This window comes from Lathyrus oleraceus, chromosome 5 (genome assembly GCF_024323335.1).
Source record: "Lathyrus oleraceus cultivar Zhongwan6 chromosome 5, CAAS_Psat_ZW6_1.0, whole genome shotgun sequence".
Taxonomy (NCBI): domain Eukaryota; kingdom Viridiplantae; phylum Streptophyta; class Magnoliopsida; order Fabales; family Fabaceae; genus Lathyrus; species Lathyrus oleraceus.
The window spans coordinates 388,678,324-388,702,119 of NC_066583.1; the positions used below are offsets into that span (position 1 = coordinate 388,678,324).

A 23,796-nucleotide genomic window follows, 5' to 3' on the forward strand; every position below is an offset into this window, starting at 1 on the left:
AAGCGAAGTGGGGGCACATAATCCATGTTTTGCATGTTTTCATTTGGTTTAGGGTATTCAAGATTATTCGAATCCACTTCTTGCCATTGTTATTACCATAAGCATTTGGTCCATAAAATGTCCATTTAGATTATGGTGGTGTTACCCAAATTAAGAGATACCTCCACTCACACATGACTCACAAGAGACTAAGATCCATCAATACATTTGAAACCAAGGCTTTTCATTCATAAATTCCACGCATTGTTCCTTTCACTCAAGACACAAATGCTATGTACAAATGTCCACTCGCATGAAAGATTAAGAAAAGGTTGAATCACAAAAATCCCAAATCCATATAAATCCAAGAACCCCACATCCTGTTGTTATTCTTCCATAAGATCCTTGGCTTATTATGGTTTGTGATTGAAACTGCAAGTGCAGTATGTGGGGAAAACATGTTCACACATTAAAATTACATTGTTTCATTTTTTTTTTCAAACTAACATTACAGCATACAAATCAGACATGTTTAGGCATGGCCAAATGACTTGATAACGTAATCTAAGTCCCTACATGTTACAAACAAAGGCAGCAAGATAAGATTGAATACAGCCAGTAGGCGTCAAAGCGCGAGATCTGCAGCGTCCTGAACAAGCCTTCAACCTCTAATAACCAACAAGCAATGCAGGAAGAATTTGATGCAGAACCACCTAGTTTTCATCAGAACAGCGCAGGGAAAAAAACCTGCATATCACAAGTGCATCAAAAAGCAATTACAGGTCAGTATCCGTAGCGTGTTTGAAATATCAAAGTAGTGAGTAGAGCCAAAGAAAACAACCAATACGCTTGGCTCATCATGATTGAAGCAGCACGAGACGATGTTGTTGACCGCAATAACGGTTATTTGTGCACGCATAAATAAGCCAAAATAGGTGCAAAACGTTACAAACCTGAAGTCCAAGCCACAGAATGAAGAAGGTCATGATCTACAAGCACAGATCCTAATATTGGTGCATGTCTGCATCATAGTCCACAAGCACAATACTCACATTAGGAGTTCAATGGTCTGTAGCATTTGGGAGGAGAGCCTCGGAGCTTGCAGATGCATTTCTCTCAAACTATGCAATGACCAAATGGGTGTAGCAGCATACGTGAGTCGACCATGTTACCATAGCTTGCTGCAAAATCAACACAAGCTTGCAACAACTAACCAAACGGCATCAATGGGTAGCAATCACCTAGCAATGTATAGCAGTCAGTGACAACGCAGGGAAAACATACTAATTTACACCAAGGGGGCAGGCCAATAATACCTGATCATTAAGCTTCAACCAATGTTGCAATAAATGCCATGAAACGATGATCATGCTGTAGACTAAGCCAGAAGCTTGTTACAGAAGATGTGCCCTTTACCAATTGCTGTCATAAATAACACCAACCTGCAAAAGAGGACCAAGGTCACTTCCATGGCTAAACTAGCAAAATACACATTCATTAGCGGTAAGAAACAGGGCAGCAGGAATGCAAATACCACTATGTTGTACCAATGCTAGGCCCTGATGCAGGACTAATCCAGGTCCGGTTCAATCATGAAATCCATCATTGCTCATAAGGAAAACCAAGCAAGAATTCCGCTGAAGCATGTATGCACAAGTGAGGTACTATGAGACAATACATCACGATGCAAAACCAGGATCATGTAAATTAAGGCATACATAAAATGAGAAGACAAACACCAATTAAACCAATATTCGTGAACTACTGTATGGAAGGCATACCTGCAACAAATTACCAGTTCATTACCTAAGCATCCATGGCCAAATACTCAAGGGAAGACAGGTTACTAAAGTACCATGATGCCAATGGTAGAGTCCATGTGTCCAAACTATCATGCTCTCTTGCAATATCTATAAAAAAACAGGGGGGCGAATGAACTTTGTCCTGGCAGCAAGCACACCATACTATGAGCAAATGAATTGCAAAAAATTGTAGGTGTTGATCCATTCAGCAGTACACGATTGGACAAAGAATATTACCTGACAGTAAAAAGGGAGACGTTTTTCTTACCATGAGCAAAACCAAGAATTACGGTGGTAAGAATGAAATGAAGGTTAGAACAATAGCTACAATTTTCACTAAAAAACAAAATGTTTGTACCACCTGTCCATGAGGGACCACAGCAAATCTAAGAAGAATCCATTTTCCTAACCGAATGATTCACTGGATTCGCCAGCTCACAGACCTCGTACTACCTCTCTATAGGAGAACTGCATCTGTTGTGAGAAGGGGAGAAAATTTTTGGCACCATTACTCTGCAGAAAAAAGTCCAAAACACTTATTAGAGCTCTAAAATTTCTGAGCTTGTTGAGATTTCACATTGAATCTCAACAAGTTTGAGCTAAAAACCACTACACCTTTAACAACAACAGAGCAGTGATACTCAGACAAGAAGAACTGAGAGAAGAAGGAGGAAACGTGAAGCAGCAATCAAAAGAAAGAAGGAACCCGATTTTTGTAGAAGCATATCACGGAAAGACGAGGACAAGAAGAGCAGAACCTGAAACCAAAACCGAAGAACTAAAGAACGAGGCTTGAAGCGACCTCCCTGCGGTTGGTGCTTCTTCCTTATACGTCTGATATTCACACCATGACGCTTTTGATTTTCTGTTAAAATCTGCATAAGACAGTCACTGTGGCTTAAAACCAAATACTGAAACATTTGATTTAAAGAAACACTAGGGAAAGTTTTACCGTTCTATCTTGATGTATTTATTTTTGATGTTGCATTGCTACCGTCGTTAAGTTTGGTTGATGGCGTAAACGTTTTGATTATCTTTGACTTCATGATTCGATCGCTACCGTTCGTGCGTTTTCATCACTTGTGGTTTTTACCCCTGAGACCGAACCTTGTTGTTTGAATGTTTGGTTGAGGTTGTCGGATTTTCTGTTTAGGTTAGTTTCGAATTTAGGAAAGGGATATTTGCATGTTACCCAGATTTCGATTAGGGAAGAAAACCATGGGACGAATCCGGAATGGAGGGATTCTCCATGGATGAGCGACGAAGAGAGCTTGAATCGGATAAGTTGACAAAATGTCGAAGTGGTTCGAGGAGAATCCGGATCGAAGAAGTGCCGGAGTTGGTCATCATGCGAAAAGTGAATGGATTGGTTTTGATGACCTTGCAGTTGGAACAGGGAGACCGAAAGCTTGAAATAATAAAGGTTAGTAGGTTCAGGGACGGAGGAGAAAAGAAGTGAATGACGGCAAAGAGGCGGAGGCTTGAGGGATTCCGAGTCCTTCAGCAATTGGAGATTCATTCAGGGTTTTGGGCCACTCTTTTAGGGCTTAATTCGGTCCAACTTCCAGCATATCGCTCCATTACTAAAAATCATTGCCCCTTGTCCAAGCGAAAATTTTACCTCATACCCCTACATTTATCCCTACACCCCTACATTTCATAAAAATACCAATTTTATCCTTTATATATTTTAAACTAATTTATTATTTTATTTTTAATTTTTTAAAATAAAAAATTTTTGTGTACCGGAAGACTTTGCAAAAGAGTTCCGGTAGTCATTTTTCAAGCATTTTTTCAATATTTTTTTTTATACCGGAAGACTTTGCAAAAGAGTTCCGGTAGTCAATTTTTGTGTACCGGAAGACTTTGGAAAAGAGTTTCGGTAGTCATTTTTCAAGTATTTTTTAAAATATTTTTTTGTGTACCGGAGGACTTTGCAAAAGAGTTTCGGAAGTCAATTTTTGTGTACCGGAAGACTTTCCAAAAGAGTTCCGGTAGTCATTTTTCAAATATTTATTTAATATTTTTTTGTGTACCGGAAGACTTTCGAAAAGAGTTCCGGTAGTCAATTTTTGTGTACAGGAAGACTTTGCAAAAGAGTTCCGGTACTCATTTTTCAAGCATTTTTTTTAATTTTTTTTTGTATACCGGAAGACTTTACAAAAGAGTTCCGGTAGTCAATTTTTGTGTACCGGAACTCTTTTGCAAAGTCTTCCGGTACACACAAGAAAAGTTAAAAAATACTACCGGAACTCTTTTGGAAACTCTTCCGGTACGCAAAATAAATTTTAAAAAATATTTAAAAATAAAATAATAAATTAGTTAAAAATATATATGGATAAAATTGGTACTTTTTATAAAATGTAGGGGTAAAATTGGTACTTTTTATAAAATGTAGGGGTACATGGAATAAATGTAGGGGTATAAAGTAAAGTTTTCTGTCCAAGCGGGCCATCAGGCCCATGGTTGTCTTTTATCTTTCTTTTTTTTTCTCTCTTCTATTATTACTAGTTTTTATTTTATTTCATGATTTAGTTATTATTATTTATTCTCTTCGGAAACCCCTATTAGCCGATAAGCTGAATATGTGTGAATATGATCCTAGCATAACTTCCCTTGCCAATTTGTGAATACATATACATGTAAATAATTTCACTCACATTCAAACCAATTTCAAAAAGCACAAATCACAATTCTCGATCCAAATATCGAGCCCATTTTTAAAACACCCTTGTAAGTCGATTGCTCTTCGCATCGCCATCAACCTCACATAGCTTACTCTTGGGCTTCCTTACAATGAAACCTACTTGGTTATTGATTAATCGAGTAGATGAAATAATACACTAAAAATAAATTCATTTCATTTATAATACAAATTCAAAGCAATTTTCAAACCATTCAACTTCTAAAAAAGGAATTTTCTCTTAAATATAAACTTGGGATGAAAAGGAGATAGGAAGCGTACGCTTCGCTATTTCTCAATTACTCGAATAATTGGCGTACGCCATATTGCACGAGTTTTTGTCACCCGATTAAGTAATAATCATACATTTTCAAATCATTTTTAAACTTCAAACCATCATACACATTCAAATCATTTTTATAAATCAACTACAAATTCTACAATCATTTAATTCTAAATTTCCTATAATTAAGGATAGAAGGCGTACGCCTCATTATCTTTCGATTATTCGAATAATTGGCGTACGCCACATTGCTCGAATCTTCGTCATCAATTTAAACCGCTATCATACAATTTCAAATCACATTTTATATCAAAATCCAATTTCGCGAAATAAACAACTTAAACTTCAATAGAGAATGGGAGGCGTACGCCTCACCATTCCTTGATTATTTGAATAATTGGCGTACGCCACATTGCTCAAATCATCGACCCTTCCAAAACTACCAATTCAAAATACAAACTATCTACGCAAATCAAATACAAACATCTAAACATATCTTTTACAATTTAAACCTCGGATGATAAGAGATGGGAGGCGTACGTCTCACCATCTCTCGATTATTTGAATAATTGGCGTACGCCATATTGCACAAATTATCGACTTCCGACTAAAACACGTTAATTAAACTTGGATAAAGGAATAGGTGGAGTACGCCTCACTATTCTGTGAATAAGCAAGTAGGGGGCGTACGCCTCACTACCGTGCGTATTCAACATCCTCAAACAAACTTTCAATAAAAATTCGAACGAAAAGGGAATAAAAGGCGTTCGCCTTATTATTCCTCGAAAGAATTGGACGATTGGTGTACACCACATTGCTCAACCTTTCGTCGTTCTCCAAAAACATCTCAAACAAATCAAATCTAATTTCTCGCCCCCGAGCGATCGAAACCAACACACCCAAACACATCAATTCAACCTGTCACCCCCGCGTGACCAAAACCCTTTCAAAAAGAACACTGTCAATCCTTTCTAATGCGCACAACAAACCAGTGCTAGAGCCTCCCCCGAGAGTAGACAAGCCAGCGTTTAGCCGTTAGAACGCCGACCTACACAGTCGTTCATCAAAACAAAACACACCAAAATATTCGTAGTAGCCCGAACTACGAATGCTCTGATTTCCTTATTGCACCATAAGGATACGTAGGCAGGAGATTGTTGTATCTTCGCGAGCACACTAATAAAAAACCTCCCATTTTCCCCTCATGAGGTCTTCATCCATATCTATCAACAATCCTAATCACTCGAAGCAAGCAAATAACAGTCAATTAACAGTCAAATAGCAAAATCAGACTAAAAGGTTCCTGTTGAGTACAACGGACGTAAGGGGTGCTAATACCTTCCCCTTGCGTAATCGACTCCCGAACTCGAATATGGTTGCGACGACCATTATTCTTTTTTCAAAGGTTTCTCGATATTTTCCTATTCCTTCATTGGAATAAATAAAGTTCGGTGGCGACTCTGTTTCGGACAACATTTTTCCGCGTCCTATCGCGAGGGATCGCATTATCATCATTTTGAGGTGCGACAGACTGGCGACTCTGCTGGGGACCCTGCTCCAAGCAAGAGAGAGTCTAGCCTAACTTAGCCTGATTTTGCTATGACTGTTGAAATATATTCTTTCTTTCCATGTTTATCTATCTATTTCTTATTATGATTATTTGTATTATATGTCTTGATACTTTGATATGGGACTTGGTATATGTTGTGAGATAAGCTCCATACCCGAGCTTCGAGAAAAACTTAGAACCCGGAGTTGTGTAGTATTGAACCGGGGGGTGTACACCTCATTGGGACAATACGAAGACTCCACCTGGAGTAGATCTGTTTGGAATTTCCATCACAATATGGCTAGCCCATCATTGTGGGGGAGGTTCTAAACACGATCCGTGACTCTAGGGACCTCGCCTTAAACCCAAGTTTTGTTTTCATGATTGGTGATTATGTAGTATTGAACCGAAGGGTCTACACCCTGTTCGTGCAATACGAGAATCCCACTTAGATTAGATCATTTCAGAATTCCCATCACGATGTGGCTAGCCCACCATTGCGAGGAAGTTTTGAACTTGATCCGTGAGTCTAAGTTCCTTCCTCGAAAACATAACTTTAGAACCTACCTTTTGGGATTTTCTTGTAATCAGAGAAACCTTTGCTTCTTCCTGTTATCCTGATGTACCTGACGTATGAATGATCTTGAGTATCTGTATTCCTTTGTGAAAAACATGGCGAAGTTTCATGCATTTGCATATCATCAACATGCATTGCATATCATCTTCCAAAAACAAAAACTTACACCATATTCTACCCTTTGTCCAGTAACGCTGACTACTCGACACCGGTATGAGACACGCCGGAATTACAAGATGACACTTGAACAACTGGAAGCAAACCAGGTTTCGATGAGAACAGACATTGACTCCATGCAGGCAAAGATGGATCGCTTGCTGGAAACCATGTTACTCTTAGCCCAGAAGGAGAAGGAGGCTGAGACCAGCGCCGAAGCCAGGAAAGTTGCTGCTCAGTTTGGATCGCCATCCCTTAACATCCCAGGAGTGATTGACCTTGATGGTAATCCTGCCCATCCTAAAGAAGGACCCATTCCTATTCATGTTCCCATGGTCAACATGAACCCCCACGAGCATTCTGCTACGTCTGCTCGCCATGGATCCATGATGGGTGATGAAGATCCATATGACGCTTTCTTCATGCCACAACCCGCCAAACCTGCTGTTGGAGGTCTCCCAAACCCAGCTGTTGATAGACTCCATGCTTTGGAGGAAAAGTTTAAGTCCTTGGAGGTTCACACTACTCCCGGTTTGGACGCTGTCGATATGTGCCTGGTGCCAGGATTGGTGATTCCGCAAAAGTTCAAAGTCCCGGACTTTGACAAGTACAAAGGGATCAGCTGCCCGAGAACTCACCTCAGAGCTTATTGCCGCAAGATGGCTGCCCACATCAGTAATGATCAACTCCTGACTCATTACTTCCAAGATAGCCTCAGTGGGGCATCCTTGGAGTGGTACATGCAACTGGAGAGAGGTCAGGTCCAGTCATGGAGAGACCTTGTTGAAGCTTTCCTCAGGCATTATCAGTACAACACTGATCTAGCACCCAACCGCACACAGCTGCAAGACATGACTCAACGCAACAACGAGTCATTCAAGGAATACGCACAGTGTTGGAGAGAGCTAGCAGCTCGTGTTCAACCTCCTCTTCTTGACAAAGAGCTAATTGACATGTTTATGGGAACTCTGTATACCCAATACATGGAGAAAATGGTAGGATCCAGTTTCCCAACTTTTGCTGAGGTTGTCTCCGTGGGAGAACGAATCGAGAGCCAAATCAAGAAGGGGAAGCTACCTTGTGCTGCTAATTCTTCAAGTGGGATGAAGAAACCTTATCCTAATCTCCCAAAGAAGCCAGAAGGGCAGACCAATGCCATAATGAGAGGAGGGGGATATAGGGCACCTCCGCATGCTCATACGCATTACCCTCAGGTTGCTGCTGTCATCCCAATGCCATATCAGCCACCACATTAGCAACCATATCAACAACAATATCAACAGCCATATCAACAGCCAGCTTACCAGCAGCCACATCAGAATCAACAGCAACGTGCTCCACAACGTCAACCTAACCAACAGAGGGCAAGGAGGCTAGAAAGACATTTCGATCCTTTGCCAGTGTCATACAGCAAGATCCTTCCCTACCTATTAAAGGATGGATCGGTTGTTCTAAAGGAGATAACACTTGCAACTCCACCATATCCTCCAGGCTACGACGCCAATGCTCACTGCGAGTATCACATGGGTGCTCCAGGGCACACAATAGAGAACTGCAAGGCTTTCAAGCACAAGGTCCAGGACCTGATTGATAGTAAGGCAGTTACTTTCACGCCAGTCAGGCCAAATGTTGCAACAAATCCCATGCCAGCGCATGCAGAGTCGAGTGAAGCTCGAAGGTAAAGCTTCCCACCGGCCTGAACAAGCAGAGCAATCCCAATGAAGAATCAAGAGATGAAGTCCTTTTGCTTCAAATGAAGGCAATCATTATGCCATTTTTACCATTTTGCATTCTTGTAATTTCATCTTGTTTGTCTAAGTACTGTATGCTTTAAACATTGTTATTTGTATTTGGTCTTATTAATGGGATGATTATGCATGCTTTGAGTCAATCTTTCATATTCACTCATCTATCACATTTGCAAATCACAAACACATACTTCTTCACCTCCTTTATCACACTATTGTTAGTAAATGTTGGAAGGAGGATGACGAAAACAAAATACTCATAATTGTTGATCATATGCTTTCGGATAAAACCTTGCTGATGATGTACAGGCATTGTTTCAAATCCCCAAACACTGGAGAGATAAGGAGTTAATCCCTAGTCAACCACTTCGAGCCTAGAAGTAGGAGTTTCTTTCGGATCTACAAACCCTTACGCTTAACCAGGGGCAGGGTAGTGTTCAGTTGATTTGACTACACATTCAAATTACAAGATGAAATATCCCATACGAGGATCAACCATATGACATTCTTCACACACATCCTGAAGTGTCGAAGGAACCATACAAATCCAAATTTTATGTCGGTTGTTCTTCAAATGACCAATGACTTGGCAGTCACAATTTCCAAAAAAAGTCAAAGAAAGAGCCCGCTAAGTCCAACACCTTGAAAGGAGACTTAGGCAAAAACAGGGGCAATCCCGATGGATTAAAAGCTTCAAACAAAGCAGTCCATGCAAAAGTTAGGGATCAAGACAAGAATCAATAGAGACAATGAAAGTCTCCGACAAAAACAAAACAAGATTCAGTGACCACCATACCAAAATCAAAGGGTCACCGACATCCAAAAAACGAAATGAGGTGGCTGCCATTCCAAGAGACCTTGAATCACCATCTTTATCCTTACACCTGCAAAAGACGAATGTGTGTGAATTAACTGAACATAGGATTGGAGATCATCATGAAGAAGGGGTGGGTTAAAATAAACTTTGAGCCTTATATCTTTTTGTTTCAATAACCATGAACCAAGCCACGTTACAACCTTCAAAAGACCTAATTGAAGTAAGGTTTATTCTAAAAGCATACTATAGCAAGGTTGAGTAAACTGACTCCCAAATATTTGCTAATTTTCATTCTCACTATATCACTTACACGCTAGCTAAATCAACACCACGTTTGGACACATGATCCACTCGTCATACACTACCACAACACTTCCAAAATGAATGATTATTTTTCAAAACTTGCATAACTATTGCATTAAAATCACCATTTCTTGAATAACAATTCTTAATTGTCGGTCAGTACTTGACATCAAGAACATTCCAACAAGGGGCAATCCAAGAGGTACTTGATCGTTGGTGCTGACACGAATCAAGACCATCATATGAATCAGGGGCATGGCATCTTCTGATCATATTGACCTAAGAATTAGTCAGTGTAAGACAAATCTCCAAGCATCGGTTGATCAGGGAGAAAAGACACTTCAATACTCAGTACGTCTGAGGCAAGGCCCCAAAGGCTAATCAGGGGCAAACCATTGCAAGATTCAGGAGCTGGGAAAGACAAACTCAGACCATGTCATGGGATAATCACTCCTAAAGGTTTCCTTTCAAGGAGGATTCCTTTGAACACCCTACAGTCAGGGGCAAGACAAGTTGCAAGGGGCAAAATTCCCTTCATATCTTCAAGTCAGTTAAGCAGATTGCATTAGACATTAGTAACTGCTTGAATTCACAACCAAGATGTCAAAAGTTCATACCAATACGACATCATACCTTGACATGAATCCTTAGGGCACGTCAAAAGCACAATCATCATGTGTTGATCACGTCGCTATGCTCAGTTACAGGCTGGCCAGACATCTCAGAAGAAGAAATCGAGATCTTCTCAAAGACAAATACACAGCATATCAATAAGAGATCAAGCTTAGGGCACCAGGAGTATCCACATCTGTTGTGTGTTCATCACATCATCAACTACCGAGTGTCGGGAAGTCAGATCCCCCACCAATCAACAGTCCTATCCACATTGACAATTACCAAAAAAAAAGCCAAAGCCCATATGCTGGCACCCACACAAAAACAAATACAACCAGCACTGGTTTCCAGAAGATACACTGCCTTTAAAAAGGGAGGCCAATCTCAAACAAACCAATCATTCTTTGCATTCAAACATGCATCACATGCATCACATGCATTACCTCATACATAATACATACATATCATTCATGTACATAACACGAATCAAAATCTAAGGTTTAGTTGTAGGCATCCAGGCCAACCCTCAGTCGAGTCATTGTCACTTTCTCTGAGTAAGTTCCTACCATTGGGCGTTCCCCATTTTGCTACATCCTTCAACCTTTTGTTGACAAGATGTTATCCTCGGCTAAGTCAAAACAATGTTTCTCCAAACACCTACTTTGTTTCGCGTTGAGCGTCCCTCAATGAGTCGTTTCCTGTAACCTTTTGTTGACAGAAACTACACCTCCCCAAAGAATATTATTCTGCAACCTTTTGTTGATGGAGACCTTGAGCAAGTCTTAACCAATAATGTTCCAATACTACCCAGCAAATCAGGTTTACTGAACTTTGACAGTAGCCTTGTTTTTCCAACATTTTTCTCACTATCATCCTTTTGGTGAAAGTCCATTGAGGAATAATATTAACCATTACCCTGTTTATGGTAGCCGTTATCCTTTTGGTAATGGTAAATCCTTGACATTTGCGATCTTACTGTCATCCTTTTGGTGTCGAAGATCCTTGAAGTTTTGGTTCAACCTTCATCCTTTTGGTGAATGGTGACCTCTGCAATTATTATAGCCTACCGTCATCCTTTTGGTGTCGGCAATCCTTGTGGTGATAAGCAATCCTTGTCATTTTGGTTCAATCATCATCCTTTTGGTGATGACGTCCAGTTCAATCAGAATATCATCCTTTTGGTGATAGAGACTATGGAGTTTGGGTTAAGCTATCATCCTTTTGGTGATGTTGACATTTGGAAAGTCCAAACCACACTGTCATCCTTTTGGTGTCAGCAATATTTGAAGTTAATATAACTTATTATCATCCTTTTGGTGGTAACAAGTTTTTGAAGTTATGATCTCACTGTCATCCTTTTGGCGATGGTGATTGTTGATTCATTATCATCCTTTTGGTGATAACGAGTTCTGTTGTTTGTAATACCTTCATCCTTTTGGTGATGGTGACTATTGACTTATTATCATCCTTTTGGTGATAACAAGTTCTGTTGATTGGTCTTACCTTCATCCTTTTGGTGATGGTGACCATTTGAGTTATGGGCTCATTATCATCCTTTTGGTGATAACGAGTTCTGTTTTGATCTTACCCTCATCCTTTTGGTGATGGCGATCATTGAGTCTGTTTCAGCTTATTATCATCCTTTTGGTGATAACAAGTTTTGAAGTTCTGTCCTTATTATCATCCTTTTGGTGATAACAAGTTCGGTTTGTTTGATCTTACTGTCATCCTTTTGGTGTCAGTGATATTTAAGGTTATTGACTTATTATCATCCTTTTGGTGGTAACAAGTTTTTGTCTTGATCTTACCTTCATCCTTTTGGTGATGGTGATCAATTGCGTGTGTGCTTATTATCATCCTTTTGGTGGTAACAAGTTTGGTCGTTTGACAATACCTTCATCCTTTTGGTGATGGTGATTGTTGACTTATTATCATCCTTTTGGTGATAACAAGTTTTTGTCTTGATCTTACCTTCATCCTTTTGGTGATGGTGATCAATTGCGTTGTGTACTTATTATCATCCTTTTGGTGGTAATAAGTTTTGTCGTTTGACAATACCTTCATCCTTTTGGTGATGGTGATTGCTGGCTTATTATCATCCTTTTGGTGATAATAAGTGTTTGTCTTGATCTTACATTCATCCTTTTGGTGATGGTGATCATTTGAGTCTATGTCGACTTATTATCGTCCTTTTGGCGATAACAAGTTTTGTCTTTTAATTATACCTTCATCCTTTTGGTGATGGTGATCAATTGCGTGTGTGCTTATTATCATCCTTTTGGTGATAACAAGTTTTTGTCTTGATCTTACCTTCATCCTTTTGGTGATGGTGATCAATTGATTGTTGACTTATTATCATCCTTTTGGTGATAACAAGGTTTTGTGTTGATCTTACCTTCATCCTTTTGGTGATGGGGATCCTTTGAGTTGTGTGACTTATTATCATCCTTTTGGTGATAACAAGTTTGTTGTGTGACTATACCTTCATCCTTTTGGTGATGGTAATCATTGAAGTTATTTGACTTATTATCATCCTTTTGGTGATAACAAGTTTTGTTGTCGGATCTTACCTTCATCCTTTTGGTGACGGTGATCTTTGAAGTTGATGAGTCAGCTATCATCCTTTGGGTGATAGCCTTGATATTATACTCTTGATAATGGGAAACTTTACCAGAATAACCATCATCCTTTTGGTGACGGACATCATCTTTTTGGTGATGGAAATCTTTGGATTGTGTATAACTTTCATCCTTTTGGTGATAGTGAGACTTGTTATTGATCTTACCATCATCCTTTTGGTGATGGCGGTCTTTGTTGTAGCCATTGTAACCATCATCCTTTTGATGATAACTACTGTTGAAGCTCAGATCTTTCCATCATCCTTTTTGGTAATGACGATCCTGACAATCATGATGAATTACTATCATCCTTTTGGTGATAGCAGGTTTTACTGTCATTCTTTTGGTGTCAGAAGACATGTTCAGTTTTTGTCTTTAATCAGAAACGACCTATGCAAGATTTGAACGTTGACTCGAGGGTTGACATTGATTTGGCATTTTACCCCTATTACCTTGGTATCCATTGCATTTTCATCTGCATCTCTCCATTGCATCCCAAAGGACAAAATTTAAGTCTTTTCGTATTTAATTACCTTCCACCACGAATGTATGAAGACTGTTGTCATTCTTACCTTCTAGTTCAAGTTAATTAAATAGGGGCAACTGTCATACCCCAATTTTGTCCGGGCATATTTAAACTTTCATAGAATTGATTTCATTTTTATTTTTGCATCATATGCATAGCATGACATACATTGCATCATGTCATAATAATTGTTCTGATTAATTCTAATTTCGTTTTGATTTCAACTTCAAGTTAACTTTTGAAGTCCAAGTTGATTTTGAGGTTAGATTTGATCTTTAAAAATAAATTGATTTTAGAATTTATTTTGCTCTTTCTAGGATCCAAATTGGTTCTTCAAAAAGTCGAATTGGTTTCAGCAAGTTAATCATTTCATTTTGTTAAGCCTATCCCACATTTTTTTATTTAGGCCCATAAATTCCTTCCTTCATGACATTGTGACTTAGTGTTGTAACTTGGGAAAATGTCACTCAACCTATTGTACAAGAGTGCTTGTTTGTGGATTCTCTTGTTTTTATATTTATAAACCTCATGCTACCACATGTGCACCATACGATTAGGTCCTTTCGATTGGTTCCGAGTACATGTTGAACTAGTCCATTTGTTTTAAGCGAAGGGGGGGGCACATAATCCATGTTTTGCATGTTTTCATTTGGTTTAGGGTATTCAAGATTATTCGAATCCACTTCTTGCCATTGTTATTACCATAAGCATTTGGTCCATAAAATGTCCATTTAGATTATGGTGGTGTTACCCAAATTAAGAGATACCTCCACTCACACATGACTCACAAGACACTAAGATCCATCAATACATTTGAAACCAAGGCTTTTCATTCATAAATTCCACGCATTGTTCCTTTCGCTCAAGACACAAATGCTATGTACAAATGTCCACTCGCATGAAAGATTAAGAAAAGGTTGAATCACAAAAATCCCAAATCCATATAAATCCAAGAACCCCACATCCTGTTGTTATTCTTCCATAAGATCCTTGGCTTATTATGGTTTGTGATTGAAACTGCAAGTGCAGTATGTGGGGAAAACATGTTCACACATTAAAATTACATTGTTTCATTTTTTTTTCAAACTAACATTACAGCATACAAATCAGACATGTTTAGGCATGGCCAAATGACTTGATAACGTAATCTAAGTCCCTACATGTTACAAACAAAGGCAGCAAGATAAGATTGAATACAGCCAGTAGGCGTCAAAGCGCGAGATCTGCAGCGTCCTGAACAACCCTTCAACCTCTAATAACCAACAAGCAATGCAGGAAGAATTTGATGCAGAACCACCTGGTTTTCATCAGAACAGCGCAGGGAAAAAAACCTGCATATCACAAGTGCATCAAAAAGAAATTACAGGTCAGTATCCGTATCGTGTTTGAAATATCAAAGAAGTGAGTAGAGCCAAAGAAAACAACCAATACGCTTGGCTCATCATGATTGAAGCAGCACGAGACGATGTTGTTGACCGCAATAACGGTTATTTGTGCACGCATAAATAAGCCAAAATAGGTGCAAAACGTTACAAACCTGAAGTCCAAGCCACAAAATGAAGAAGGTCATGATCTACAAGCACAGATCCTAATATTGGTGCATGTCTGCATCATAGTCCACAAGCACAATACTCACATTAGGAGTTCAATGGTCTGTAGCATTTGGGAGGAGAGCCTCGGAGCTTGCAGATGCATTTCTCTCAAACTATGCAATGACCAAATGGGTGTAGCAGCATACGTGAGTCGACCATGTTACCATAGCTTGCTGCAAAATCAACACAAGCTTGCAACAACTAACCAAACGGCATCAATGGGTAGCAATCACCTAGCAATGTATAGCAGTCAGTGACAACGCAGGGAAAACATACTAATTTACACCAAGGGGGCAGGCCAATAATACCTGATCATTAAGCTTCAACCAATGTTGCAATAAATGCCATGAAACGATGATCATGCTGTAGACTAAGCCAGAAGCTTGTTACAGAAGATGTGCCCTTTACCAATTGCTGTCATAAATAACACCAACCTGCAAAAGAGGACCAAGGTCACTTCCATGGCTAAACTAGCAAAATACACATTCATTAGCAGTAAGAAACAGGGCAGCAGGAATGCAAATACCACTATGTTGTACCAATGCTAGGCCCTGATGCAGGACTAATCCAGGTCCGGTTCAATCATGAAATCCATCATTGCTCATAAGGAAAACCAAGCAAGAATTCCGCTGAAGCATGTATGCACAAGTGAGGTACTATGAGACAATACATCACGATGCAAAACCAGGATCATGTAAATTAAGGCATACATAAAATGAGAAGACAAACACCAATTAAACCAATATTCGTGAACTACTGTATGGAAGGCATACCTGCAACAAATTACCAGTTCATTACCTAAGCATCCATGGCCAAATACTCAAGGGAAGACAGGTTACTAAAGTACCATGATGCCAATGGTAGAGTCCATGTGTCCAAACTATCATGCTCTCTTGCAATATCTATAAAAAAACAGGGGGGCGAATGAACTTTGTTCTGGCAGCAAGCACACCATACTATGAACAAATGAATTGCAAAAAATTGTAGGTGTTGTTGATCCATTCAGCAGTACACGATTGGACAAAGAATATTTGAAATTCTAGTTATCAGACTTTGGATGTCACACTGGTTGTTATGACATCCAATTCTGCACAGACAGGGATTATGCAGAACTTAACAGTAAGTGCAGTAAATAACACAAGTAATTGTTCACCCAGTTCAGTCTAACATGACCTACATCTGGGGGCTACCAAGCCAGGGAGGAAATCCACTATTAGTAGTATCAATTCAAAGCTAAACTCACCCGTTTACAACTTATCACTTAATCCCTACCCAATGCAATTTCAATCTTAACCTAAGATCAGAGTTCCTACTCACTCCCCCTCAATCACCTCAGTGATTACTATCTTTAAACAATATTAAAGACAAGTTGAAGTCACACTTCAAACAACTCTTGATTGTGCTTCACAGCTTTAATAAAGATACACATCACTCACGCTTAAAAGCTTTGAGTGACACAACACTTACAACTCAATGAACACCCTATGCCAAAGCTATCATCTACTTGATAATGGCTTGGCTTACAAGATACGTCTAATACAAGACTCACAAAAAATACAGCAGTGAAGTATGATGGACACACAAAATCTTCACGCCTCAAAATCCCTGAAACTGAATGAAGGAACGCCTTCCTTTTATATTGCAGTATCCTGGGCTTTTGCACCTGTATTCTCCTGAATTTAAGGTCACACAAGTTCCCATAAATTCAACATTTAGGTTACTAACAAATAGGCTATTTGTTAGGTTCATTGAATGTAGATTGGTTGTTGATTTCCTGGTTTTTCTCTAAGCTGTTGACTTCCTGAAGAATAGCCTGAGAAAAAGCTGAAACAGAAAACTGAACAACCTACAATATAGCATATGCTGTCAGGCATGAATGTCACGACATTCAACTTGACATCAAGGTCCATATGCTGAGTCTGTTTTTCCAGAAAACAGACTGTACAATTTTGCTGACCTGTACATGATCAAAATGACCATCCTACAGTAACAGCTTACATTAATAAATGTCAAAGTGTCCAACTTAACATTTACACATTTGGCCTTAAGTTAGTTCTGTTATTCTCTTGAAGAACAAACTAAGTTACATGCTGAAGTATAGCAGAACACCACTCTGTCTAATGTTCAGTAGCTGCTGTCAATGATGAATGTCATAACGTCCAGTTTGACATTCAGTCAGTAGGCCTTATGCCAGGTCTGGTCTTTCCTTGATAACCAGACTGGAAATAAATACTAAGTTCTAACAGAACACCTGCTGTTCTATTCCTTAGTATCTGTTGACAGGTATGAATGTCACAGCATCCAGTTTGACATTCAATAAAACTTGTGTTAGCTAGTCCTGCAGTAACTACAATGTAGTCACACCTACATGTCATGACATCAGTCAAGACATTAGTAACCATCTAGTGTTTTACCATATAATGCAGCCAATTAAACACCTACAAACTCCCCCTTTGGCAAATTTTTGGCTAAAACACTTTGATCCCCATAACAGAGTTCATAGCAGCGGAATCACACACCTAGCAGGAAATAATACTAGCTAATACACTCAGAGTGGCAGCACACTCACACACATGGAAGTTAAATAAAAACTTCACACACAATTGCTGCAGGGGAGGAATCTGTCATTCTGAGAGTCTGTTATAGAGACCCATGAGTGTCTGTTGTAGAGACACCCACTCTGTTTGTTCAGGGGTTACTCCCCCTTTTTGTCAAAAATGTTGCCAAAGCCAACAACATAACCAGAGAATAACGACAGAGTTACAGACTTGGTTTTACTTCACAGTTTCAACCAAGTTACCATCCACTTGATCTTGCTTCACAGCTTTGATCAAGTAATCACCCACTTTTGCTTTACAGTAGGTACCACCATATCAGATGCCATAATGTTGTTTCTGACATCCAGAACCACTCCTGCATGAACAGCATCCTTGAACTCCTGCAGATACATTGGCCTTCTCACAGTAGGGTGTCTCCTTACCCTCCTGTAACCACCCTTGTTGCAGGTAGCATAGCTATGATCTGGTGACCAATCATAGCCTAGTACAAATTGTTTAATAGGCAGAGATATCAAACAATTTATCCCAAACATCAGTGGTTGCTATAAGGTCTCAGAGAGACATATTCCCAGTTTGCTCCTTAAGTTTTCAAACTGAGCAGCATCCAGAGCCTTTGTAAATATGTCAGCCAGTTGAAGCTCCGTGGCTACATGTTCCAAAGTGATCACCTTGTCTTCCACCAGATCTCTGATGAAGTGGTGCCTAATGTCAATATGTTTGGTCCTGCTGTGTTGGATGGGATTCTTGGAGATATTGATGGCACTGAGATTATCACAGAATAATGTCATGACATTTTGAGTGACATTGTACTCAGTGAGCATCTGTTTCATCCAAACCAGTTGGGAACAACTGCTTCCAACTGCTATGTATTCAGCCTTTGCAGTGGACAGAGAGACACAGTTCTGCTTCTTGCTGAACCAAGATATGAGGTTGTCTCCTAAGAAGAAGCATCCACCTGATGTGCTTTTTCTGTCATCAGCACTTCCAGCCCAGTCTGCATCACAATACCCAGATAGGACAGGCTCAGACCCATGTGAGTACAGCATCCCATAGTCACATGTCCCATTGATGTACTTGAGAATCCGTTTGACTTGATTCAAGTGGCTCACCTTAGGCTCTGCTTGATATCTGGCACACACTCCAACTGCATAAGAAATGTCAGGTCTACTTGCAGTTAGGTACAGCAGGCTACCTATCATGCTTCTATACAGGCATTGATCAACACTAGGCCCTCCATCATCTTTGGTTAACTTCAGATGAGTGGGAGCAGGAGTCCTCTTGTGCCTAGCATTATCCATACCAAACTTCTTAACTATGTTCTTGGCATACTTGCTTTGGGAGAGAAACATAGAGTCCTCCATTTGGTTTACTTGCATTCCAAGGAAATAGGTCAGTTCTCCCACTAGACTCATTTCAACCTCAGACTGCATCTGGTGAACAAATTTTTGAACCATTTGTTCTGACATTCCACCAAAGACTATATCATCAACATAGATTTGAGCTATCATGATTTTGCCTTCTTCATCCTTCACAAACAAGGTTTTATCTATGCCACCCTTTCTGTATCCATTTGAGGTCAGAAATTCGGTTAACCTTTCATACCATGCTCTAGGTGCTTGTTTCAACCCATACAAGGCTTTCCTCAACTTGTATACATGCTCAGGTTGGTTAGGATCACAGAACCCTTTAGGTTGTTCCACATAGACTTCTTCATTCAGGTAGCCATTCAAGAATGCACTCTTCACATCCATTTGGAATAGCTTAAACTTCAGGATGCATGCTACCCCCAACAGCAATCTGATGGACTCAAGTCTAGCCACAGGAGCAAATGTCTCATCAAAATCTACCCCTTCTACTTGAGTGTATCCTTGAGCTACTAGTCTTGCTTTATTCCTAGTAATTACTCCTTTCTCATCAGATTTGTTTTTGTAGATCCACTTGGTACCAATGATGTTGGTCCCTTCAGGTCTTGGAACTAGCTCCCAGACTTCATTCCTTTTGAACTGCTCAAGTTCCTCTTGCATGGTAGTGATCCAGTATTCATCAGTCAGGGCTTCCTTCACATTCTTTGGTTCAACCTTGGATACAAAGCAGGAATTTGAGTTTATTCCTCTTGACCTGGTAGTTACACCACTTGTGGGATCCCCTATGATAAGATCCTTAGGGTGGTCTTTCTGAATTCTGATAGATGGCACTTTGGTGGTTGCATCTACTTCACATTCAGGAGGAGGTTCCTGTACTTCTTCAGACTTGACTGGACTGTCAGTTGAACTGTCAAGGAATGTTTCAACATCCTTCATGACATCGGTTCCTTCCTCTTTATCGTCCACAATGACATTTATGGATTCCATCAGGACATTGGTCCTGTAATTGAACACTCTGTAGGCTCTGTTGTTTGTGGAGTATCCCAAAAATATACCTTCATCACTTTTGGGATCTAGCTTCCTTCTCTGTTCACGATCTGTGAGAATGTAGCATTTACTTCCAAAGATATGAAAGTACTTCACAGTGGGTTTTCTGCCTTTCCATATTTCATATAGAGTGGAGGAGGTTCCTTTTCTCAAGGTGACTCTGTTGTGAACATAGCATGCGGTGTTCATTGCTTCAGCCCAGAAGTGCATGGGGAGCTTCTTTGCATGAATCATTGCTCTGGCAGATTCTTGAATAGTTCTATTTTTTCTTTCAACTATTCCATTCTGCTGAGGAGTTATAGGTGAGGAGAACTCATGACTTATTCCTTCAGACGAGCAAAACTCATCAAACTTGGAATTCTTGAACTCCGTACCATGATCACTTCTAATCCGGACCACACAACTGTCCTTTTCCCTTTGAAGTCTTATGCACAGGTCTTTGAAGACATCAAATGTATCTGACTTCTCCCTGATGAAGCTTATCCACGTGTATCTGGAATGGTCATCCACTACCACGTATGCATATTTCTTCCCACCAAGACTTTCAACCTGCATAGGTCCCATTAGGTCCATGTGCAACAGTTCCAGAACTCTGGAGGTTGTGGGATGTCCCAGCTTTGGATGTGACATCTTGGTTTGCTTGCCCACTTGGCATTCTCCACAGACTCTTCCTTCATCAATCAGAAGCTTTGGAATTCCTCTGACAGCTTCCTTGGATATTATCTTCTTCATCCCCCGTAAGTGGAGATGTCCAAGACGTCTATGCCACAGCTTCACCTCTTGTTCTTCCTTGGCTGAGGAGCACATGGTGGAAAAGTTAGAGACTTGAGGTTCCCACAGATAACAGTTATCTTTGGACCTGGTTCCTCTCATAGCTTCCTAATTGTCACCATTTGTCACAATGCATAGCTCCTTAGTAAACTGAACATGGAACCCTTGATCACACAGCTGGCTTATGCTGATGAGGTTTGCAGTTAGTCCTCTTACTAACAGCATATTATTCAGTTTTGGAACTCCAGAGCAGTCCAGCTTACCCACACCTTTTATTTTTCCTTTGGCACCATCACCAAAGGTCACATAGCTGGTAGTGTGAGGTTGAATATCTACCAGTAGATTTTCCATACCAGTCATATGTCTTGAGCATCCACTGTCAAAGTACCAGTCTTCTCTGGAAGAAGCCCTTAGAGCAGTGTGTGCTATCCTAGCATACCATTGTTGCTTCTTGATGGGAACATAGCGCTTATATGGTTTATGCTTAGGCCTGACATGCGAGACTTGGTTAGGGAAACCATGAATCCAGTAGCAGAAGGCTTTTATATGACCAAGTCTACCACAGTGGTGACACCTCCACTTCTGGTATTTCCTCTTCTGATGATCATTCATCCTAGTTCCTCGATGTTGAGACATTGGCTTTGACTTCCGCTTGAACTTCTGAACTTTAGCCTTTGGGCGTTCGTGTTCAGCTGAGGATCTTTTCCCAAATCCTGGGCCAGATTTGGTTCCAGACTGCTGTCCCACCTTTAGAATCTCTTCCAAGGTGTCAGTTCCCTTATTCATCATTCTGATGGATTTAGTCATCTGATTCAGCTTGGAGGTCAGCAGGGTTATCTCACCATTTAGACCCTTTATGACGGACAGTTGCATCTATCTCTCATCTTCCAGTTCCTTGATGAGTTTCTTTTGCTTTTCTCCTTGTGCACGCACTTTTGCACTGGTGGAGCACAGCTTCTTATAGGCTGCAGCAAGTTCATCAAAGGTCAGTTCATCTGCACTTGAGTCATCTTCAGAGGCACAAACACTGGTTAGTGCAGTGACATGTTTGGCTGATTCTCCTTCAGATTCACTTTCAGAGTCTCCTTCGGACCATGTGATAGCTAACCCCTTATTTTGCAATTTGAGGTAAGTAGGGCATTCAGCTCTGACGTGTCCATACCCTTCACAACCATGACACTGGATTCCCTTGCCGTGATTGAACTTCTCATCAGAAGTTGATCTTTTCTTAATGTCAGACGGGATGTTCTTGACATTGGGTCTACCTCTTTGATCAATCTTCTTCACGAACTTGTTGAACTGTCTCCCAAGCATGGCTAAGGCTTCTGATATACTTTCATCATCTCCAGTATATCCTGCTTCTGACTCCTCTTCAGCATTAGATACAAAAGCTATGCTTTTGTTCTTCTTCTCAACATACTCACCCAAGCCCATTTCAAAGGTTTGGAGGGAACCAATGAGTTCATCTACCTTCATGTTGCAGATGTCCTGCGCCTCCTCTATGGTTGTGACCTTCATAGCAAATCTCTTAGGCAAGGACCTGAGAATCTTTCTTACAAGTTTCTCTTCAGCCATTTTCTCACCTAGTCCACCAGAGGTGTTTGCAATTTCAAGAATATTCATGTGAAAGTCATGAATAGTCTCATCCTCTTTCATCCTCAAATTTTCAAACTTGGTGGTCAGCATCTGAAGTTTGGACATCTTCACCTTGGACGTACCTTCATGAGTTACCTTGAGGGTATCCCAAACTTCCTTAGCTAGTTCACAGTGGTGTACCAGCCTGAAGATGTTCTTGCTGATTCCATTGAACAATGCATTCAAGGCCTTGGAATTTCCAAGAGCTAATGCCTCTTGCTCCTTGTCCCACTCTTCTTCAGGAATCTGCACACTGACTCCATCTTCACCTGTCCTCATTGGATGTTCCCATCCTTTGTTGACAGCTCTCTAGACTTTGCTGTCTAGAGACCTTAAGAAGGCTATCATACGAGGCTTCCAGTCATCATAATTAGATCCATCCAACATGGGTGGTCTGTTTGAGTGTCCTAAATCCTTGTCCATGGTACTAGAAAGTAACTTCCCTAGATCTCACCCAGAAATTCACAGGCAGGGTGCCTGCTCTGATACCAATTGAAATTCTAGTTATCAGACTTTGGATGTCACACTGGTTGTTATGACATCCAATTCTGCACAGACAGGGATTATGCAGAACTTAACAGTAAGTGCAGTAAATAACACAAGTAATTGTTCACCCAGTTCAGTCCAACATGACCTACATCTGGGGGCTACCAAGCCAGGGAGGAAATCCACTATTAGTAGTATCAATTCAAAGCTAAACTCACCCGTTTACAACTTATCACTTAATCCCTACCCAATGCAATTTCAATCTTAACCTAAGATCAGAGTTCCTACTCACTCCCCCTCAATCACCTCAGTGATTACTATCTTTAAACAATATTAAAGACAAGTTGAAGTCACACTTCAAACAACTCTTGATTGTGCTTCACAGCTTTAATCAAGATACACAGCACTCACGCTTAAAAGCTTTGAGTGACACAACACTTACAACTCAATGAACACCCTATGCCAAAGCTATCATCTACTTGATAATGGCTTGGCTTACAAGATACTTCTAATACAAGACTCACAAAAAATACAGCAGTGAAGTATGATGGACACACAAAATCTTCACGCCTTAAAATCCCTGAAACTGAATGAAGGAACGCCTTCCTTTTATATTGCAGTATCCTGGGCTTTTGCACCTGTATTCTCCTGAATTTAAGGTCACACAAGTTCCCATAAATTCAACAT

At 40.2% G+C, this 23,796-nt stretch overlaps 2 long non-coding RNA genes across 10 annotated transcripts; one reads left to right on the forward strand and one right to left on the reverse strand.

Moving 5' to 3' along the window:
- Positions 1 to 311: 311 nt before the first annotated feature.
- On the reverse strand, positions 312 to 3,325 carry LOC127084995 (uncharacterized). Of its 9 annotated transcripts, XR_007788869.1 has the most exons (8): positions 2,734 to 3,325; positions 2,540 to 2,656; positions 1,761 to 2,294; positions 1,514 to 1,616; positions 1,296 to 1,421; positions 1,032 to 1,220; positions 821 to 932; positions 312 to 726 (listed from the first exon to the last, which is right to left on the reverse strand). It is a non-coding gene; the product is annotated as an uncharacterized LOC127084995 (long non-coding RNA). The 9 variants fall into 9 exon arrangements; XR_007788875.1 differs by having other exon boundaries at positions 312 to 1,220; positions 1,761 to 1,923; positions 2,143 to 2,294; XR_007788870.1 differs by having other exon boundaries at positions 312 to 1,220; positions 1,761 to 2,018; positions 2,143 to 2,294.
- LOC127084997 (uncharacterized) lies at positions 612 to 15,416 on the forward strand. The gene is made up of 2 exons (XR_007788877.1): positions 612 to 761; positions 15,023 to 15,416. It is a non-coding gene; the product is annotated as an uncharacterized LOC127084997 (long non-coding RNA).
- The last annotated feature ends 8,380 nt before the right edge of the window (positions 15,417 to 23,796 follow it).